General features: G+C 39.5%; 1 pseudogene; it reads left to right on the top strand.

The window, feature by feature from the left end:
* Positions 1 to 347: 347 nt before the first annotated feature.
* LOC117495924 lies at positions 348 to 3,906 on the top strand (annotated as a pseudogene).
* The last annotated feature ends 3,145 nt before the right edge of the window (positions 3,907 to 7,051 follow it).

The following is a 7,051-nucleotide window of genomic DNA, read 5'->3' as shown; positions in this document are numbered from 1 at the left end:
TAAATAATTGTAACGTGTAACTGCCAGATTCTTGTTTTCACTCTCACCCCCCTTCTACACCCCCAAAGTCTAACACTTTGTTATATTTCTGTACATGTGTTGTTTTTTTCTGGCTCTGCAGGGGTTATGTAAGGAGGGGTGAAACAGATGCTGGAGGGAAAATAGATTCCCAGGTCATAAGCTGACTGTGTGTGTGTGAGTGTGTGTGTGTGTGTGTGTGTGTGTGTGTGTGTGTGTGTGTGTGTGTGTGTGGGTGCGTGCGTGTGTGTGTGTGTGTGTGTCTGATCGCTGTCAATCTTCTGAGTATAAAAGCCATACACCACACTCAGACAGACCATCATCCAATCATGGTGAAAGTGGCCCTTGTCCTGCTGTTTGCTGCCTATGGTGAGTTCCATCCAATTGGTTTAAGGGGGTTTATATTTTTTAGGAGCAAACTCAAGACCCACCTTTTTAATTTGGCTTTTAATTGAAATGTTTTTATTATATTATTTTGTCATTCTTATTTGATTTAATCTTGGTTTATACATTTTATTATTATGATTGATTGATCTGTTCAATGCTAAGAAAAATAAATAATCAGAACTTTATTTTTCTTTTAGTATCAACGCAAATATTCAAATCAACAACGTGTGAAGTCGACGATGTCTTTACTTTTAAAGTCTTGTTTGCTTCATTGGGAATTGTATATGTCCTCAAAAATGAAAGTGATTTAAAAGTGTAATTAAAAAGCAAGTACAGCTCCGGCCTTAGTTCGTGCCTCAAGTCTCAAATCTGTGGCACTTAGCCCATTTATTCCTATTAAAGACAAAAATGCATCCAACAAATAATATATATATACAGAATAGCTGGTAACTGTAGTCTAAATGGTGGACATAGTGCACTTGTTTGGCACTATTTTAGTTGCGGATGAATCCCAGTTTGGTGCTCTAGTGAGTTTTGGACAGGATGGTGTGTGTTGGATTTTGCCAGCCATGTAAGACCTCTCATTTCTATGACTTTTATCCATCAGCATGTTTGCTCTCTTACCAAAATACATATCCACAGACAGTCGGGAGACATCTGTCAGACAGACAACTACTATACCTTAGAATATGTGACTTTCTGCAGCAAACAAAGTTAGGAAAAGCAACCTAATCACAGACAAATGTTGCAAGGTCAAACTTGTGTGACAGCAACAGCTTTTAGTGTTAGAAATGAGCTGTATCACCTTTCTAACCTCTGGTTCTCTCCGTGGTCCAGCTCACGGGTGCGGCACCCCCGACTATCCTCCCTCTGTGAGCCGCGTTGTGAACGGAGAGGATGCTCGACCCTACAGCTGGCCCTGGCAGGTGAGACAATAATGATCAGTGTATTTGACGTATGGCATGTATAAGACATGAGGGGATAAAGATCTGCCAACTCACAGATTGTTTTCTGTCACATCTCTTAAATGTGTCTGTTTTATTGTTGACAGTGCAGCAGATAAATGAGCAGGTCTGCTAACATTTCTGTGTGGAAATACATTATGCTTTAGTCAAAATAAAATAACAGAAATAAAAAAACAGAGTTACTAATAAAAAAGAATAACCTTGAAAACTAAAAGAGTTTATTAGCAAAACCGCTAATTTTATCGTTTAAAACTTGAGTCTATTCTATAGTCTCAGCATATATTTCATATTAAATGTTCATTTGAAAACCTTGCTCTTAAATACATCTATTTAAATATTTCTGTCTTAGCTGTATACACTAGCATGCATTTGAAATACTTAAATGTATCTGAGAATTGTACAACACTTAGGTAAATCAATTTAGTTAAGGATTCAGATTATTAGCTAATACAAAATATAAATCAACTAATAAATAAACATATCTTTAAAGCTAATATAATCCAGCAGCAGTATATTGAGTCATTAGCTCCACTTTTAATAGCTGTTACAGTATGATCACATTCATTAATCAATAATCATAATCCAGTTATTTAATAAATATGATTCCTAAATGTGTCATCACGCTTAATGAGATCTCTTAAAATTGGTATTTACAGTAATTGATATTTTATGCCAAACCTATACTTTAGTTTTACCTTTGTAAGACTTGGAATGCAGGAGTTTCCCTTGTAACAGAGTATTTTCAAAGTTTACTATGGCTACTTTCACTAATAAATCAGAGTACTTCTTCCACCCCTGCTTCTCAGATCTCTCTGCAGTATCTCAGTGGCTCCACGTACCGTCACACCTGTGGGGGCACCCTGCTCTCCCACAACTGGGTGATGACTGCTGGTCACTGCATCGGGTGAGTTCACTCTCTTTCTCTGTTGTGTGATGTGAAATGAAGGTTTAGGCTAAAGTGTGTGTGTCTCTTTACACTGTACTTATATGTGTTTCATATCTCGTACCTACCGCGTGGTGATGGGCGAGTATGACCTCACCAAGAGGAGAGCAACGAGCAGATCAGGAGTGTGGAGAAGATCGTTGTTCACCCTGACTGGAATGACAACTGCCTGTCCTGTGGGTAAGTGTGTATAACTCCTACACACTGCTTTTTCCATTTTGCGTTTTAAATTTAAAACTGCATTGATTGTTTTTTTGGTTGGCCACTTGGAGACAGATAGACTACTGTGGAGTGACTTGTAAATGTTCAAGTAAATAGTTTATTTTATTTATTCATTCATTGAACAGGGACAGTGAACATTAATCAACATTTATGTAAAGTTGCCAGAGTTAGCCAAGAGGCTATTTTTCATCTGTAGTCCCTGGACAGATTTTGTGAGTCACCCTAAAGACATATTTCATTTGAAACAAATACATACAATCAACAAAAAAACAAAAATGCAACATACAGTACTATAAGTAAAATAGTAACTTCAGCTTTGCGGTCCTTGGTTAAAAGAGTGGGCCAGGAACGAGTCCTGATGAATAAGCATTTGACCACTTCCTGTTCCTTCATCTTGATTGATTGATTCATCATTTTTGTTATTTCTCTCCTTAAGATATGTCTCTATTTTCAACATGATTTTCTTGTTGTTTAGCAATGATATCGCCATGATCAAACTGGCCTCCCCTGTGGTTCTGAACGAAAAGGTGCAGCCTTCCTGTGTGCCAGAGAGCGGAGAGGTCGCTCCTCACGACGACCCCTGCTACATCACCGGCTGGGGGAGGATCTACAGTCAGTTTTTATAACGCCACAACACATTTTAGAAAAGAGATGTAAAATGGCAGGATTGGATCGAGATTAAAGAGGATTGAACAAAAATGAAATTCAAACCACTATCATTTATGAGTAAAAAAATGCAGCAGGAATAAAATGCAACATAAAGCAAAAGGAAGGAATTCTTCAAAAAGGGCAGTTAGAAAATAGTTGTCTCTATTCAAGCAGTTGTGACCTGGCGATGCTCTTGGTTTTTAACTTTGTATTCTCCTCCTGCAGGTGGGGGTCCCCTGGCCTCTAAGCTCCAGCAGGCTCTGCTCCCTGTGGTCGGCCACAGCGTGTGCAGCAGCAGCGGCTGGTGGGGGGGGCACCGTGAAGACCACCATGATCTGCGGTGGCGGTGACATCCGCTCTGGCTGCCATGTATGCACCGCCCCCTTCATCACAACATGTTAGGTTCACACTGTTGCCTTCACCTGTCTCTGTGTGTTTCTGCAGGGAGACTCAGGCGGCCCTCTGAACTGCAGGGGCAGGGACGGCCGGTTCTACGTGCAGGGAGTGACCAGCTTCGTCTCCTCTCGAGGATGCAACACCCTCATGAAGCCCACGGTGTTCACTCGCACCTTTTCCTTCACCAAGTGGATCAGTGACGTAAGTATTCTTCACACAAATTTGACAAATGAATGAGAAAGCAACATAAAGAGTGTGGGGGAAAACGTCTGTGTAGCAATGCAGTGGGAGTCACCGACTCAGGAAGGAGACACGGGGAGAACTGGAGCTTCGATGTCAAACACTGATGGTTTATTTAGGAGCTTCGGCCGTAGGATTCACAAAACAAGTCCAAGAGCCAGAGGTTCTGACTTCACGATAGAGTTGCCACGTCAATTCTGAAGAACTCTACCCCAGACCCATGTATTTAGCTAGTTCAGAGAGAATAATCAACATTGTGCCTAACAATATAGAATGATAACACCTCTATCAGCTGACGCCAACAGGCAGGAACAGGGAGACAAAACACTGAGAGCACAGCAGCCAAGGTTACAGGTGCGTGTGCTCAGTCAGGACAGTATGAACTGATAAACTTGGTCAAAGTTATGGGCCTTGGAAAATATTTCCCCAACAAAGTGTCACAAACGAGCTGAGGACCAAAATGCAGAACACGGGGAAACCAGGGATAGTCAGTAACCAGCTTTATTGAAGGCAATAACTGGTAGGAGACGAAAAGGCAGGTAGTAGGCAAAGGGCTGGTCGGGGACAGGCGAGGGTTCAAGGAGAAGGCAAGAAGGGAGTCGCAGGTACAGGCAGGGTCAGGAATCAGGCGAGGCAGGCAGGTCAAGGACAGGCAGGGTCGGAACCGGGAGAGCAATCTGGGAAGTAATGCTGGAAAGACTGGCATGCTGCAAAGTACGATCTGGCACTGAGGTGAGAGTGAAGTGGGCCTATATACTACTGGAGCTGATGGGTGTAACAGAGTGAGAGAGAGCGACAGGGTGTGGCTACCAGGTGACTAAGGAATGTTAATGCAGAAACTAGGTGAGTGAGAAAGCAGACTGTGACACAAAGAGTGTTCAAAAGTGTTGGGACACCATGAACCTCATGAAAAGCAATACTGTTTTTGGATCTCTACTGGAGAGATCAATTCAACATATTTTAGTCATAGTCCAAAATGTAACAAATGTTAGATTATATTATATTAGATTACATATAATATTTGTAACTTTGTAAATGTACAGTAGTTGCAGCAGGGGGCTTGCATGAGTAGAACAAATAATTAAAACGCATAATAAAAACGTTTAAATATATAAATATCGACGGTAGAAAGATTTATATAGAGCATATGATGTATGATGTCCTTTATTGTTTTATGTTGTTTTATGTTTCATGTGTAACCTACTTGCTGCAGGTCTCCCTTGAAAAAGAGATCAATGATCTCAATGGGACCTACCTGGTTAAATAAAGGTTTGAAATGAAATGAAATATGTTGAAGTGTGAATGTTTGAAGCTAAGGACCCAGAATCATCACTTTAGTAACAGCTGAAATAGAGGGGAATGAGGCTAGAATGGGTGATCTGTTTGGTATTTTGAGCAAAACACTTCATAGACATGTTTTTTATATATCTGAGACCTATAATATATGCCTAAAAATAGTATAATAAGAGACCTTTAACCTGTTAAGCCCTGAGCCTGTTTTTCAGGTCTCAGGCTCGAAAATGACATTCCCAGAACAAATGACCATATCTTCCCTTCTTAAAGGGTTAAATTAATAATCTTTTTTCTCAAAGTAATGATAAACCTGTGAGTTGGATGTAGAAAAGTCAGAATCAATATAGATGTTTTTTATTTTAAAGAAAATTCAGATATTACAAAAACACTCCACCTCTGAGGTGATTTGGGTGGAATATTTTTTTCATATCTCTGGAACCCATTGGTCAATTTTGATGGTTGACACCTCTTTCTGACCGTTAGAGCCAATAGAATCGAAGGGGGAGTCCCCCACACACACTCATTGTGAAACAAAAAGGTGGGGGGCTTTGCGCATGTAATTTTGCATTAGAGTGAAGCTACAGTCTAGCTCTGACATCTAGAAACGTAAAAGCATGGATTATCCATTTTATTGCTCATGGATTATCAGAAATCATTTCAAAGGGACACAGACACATTGGATTAACCTATGGATTAACTTCAGCAGCGTTTTTATCGTTTTAATGCCATTGAAGACCACTTTGGAGAGACTACAGAGCCAAGGTAAAAATGTTAGCATTTTTAGCTACCTAGCGTCACCTGTTTTGATGTCTGTTTTTGTTTATAACGTCGCGAATTCGTATAATTCAGTGATATTGAGGGTACCCATCGATTCTGTGTCACCTCACGATGTTAATCGATGTCATGGATGTGGAGAACAGATAAATAATAAGGTTTTGTGAGTGATTTTCGGTGCAGTAATCTGTTAGCATTTTTCGCTCGTTGCTAATTCAGAGGCTCAGTGTTAGCATTGTGGGTTTTCTTTTAAAAAAAATAAAAAAATGATCAGTTAGATGAGTTTCTTCCCGTTACATGGATATAAAACATTCATAGTTTATTAAATGAACATGCCCTCAGACACTGTTTCCTGCAAGATGTTGCGGCAGTGCCCCGGTACCGGGGTCTCTCGGGTTTAACAGGTTAAAGTAACACACTGATTTTCAGACTTTAAAACACATTTATTTCAAAACGATGGGATTTACCTGCTTACCATTCCATTTTGTCACTACCGAAATGATCATGTCAATTACCGAAATGTAACCATATGTTTCGGTAGTGACTGTTTCGGTAGAGACGATTCTAGCTAAGTTTGATCATAACTAAAGAATGCTAGCAAGTACATGGCTAGCATAAACGTCTTTGAAGAGGTTTACACACATAAAAACCTAATACTTTGCATAAAACCCCGAAAAAGTTTACTTAATTGAAGATAATATGTGTTCGGTAGTGACAATTCTTAAGGTTATACGCCGATTTTCAGATTTTGGAACAGATTTATATCAAAAGTATGGGATATAGCTACTTGCCATTCAGCCATGAGGGACAGGGATGCAGTGTCACTGCTTTGTCAAAAATGCAGGGGTGTGGCTAAAAACCAGGCTCAGCCATTGGACTAAAACCCCTTGTGTTTCGGTAGTGACATGAAAACTGGGGATATGATTTTTTGAGTATAGTTCTTTTATTAAAAAATTAAACCCACAATAAATCTAAATATTACAACTTCTGTTTGAATGTAATCATAAAGATCTTCTAAATACACCATTGAAAAAAAATAAAAAAATGTTTTAAGTGTCATTTACAGAAATTGAAATGTAGATGTCAGGGTTTGGGACTGCTACTTCCCAATAGAAAGTACCCTATAAATGATGTTTTTGTATATATTAAGCTTATCACTATATCA

The sequence above is a fragment of the Trematomus bernacchii genome, unplaced genomic scaffold, assembly GCF_902827165.1.
Source record: "Trematomus bernacchii unplaced genomic scaffold, fTreBer1.1, whole genome shotgun sequence".
In the NCBI taxonomy this organism is placed as follows: Eukaryota; Metazoa; Chordata; class Actinopteri; order Perciformes; family Nototheniidae; genus Trematomus; species Trematomus bernacchii.
Note: the sequence above shows the minus strand (reverse complement) of the source record. Positions and strands in the feature narration are given on the sequence as shown.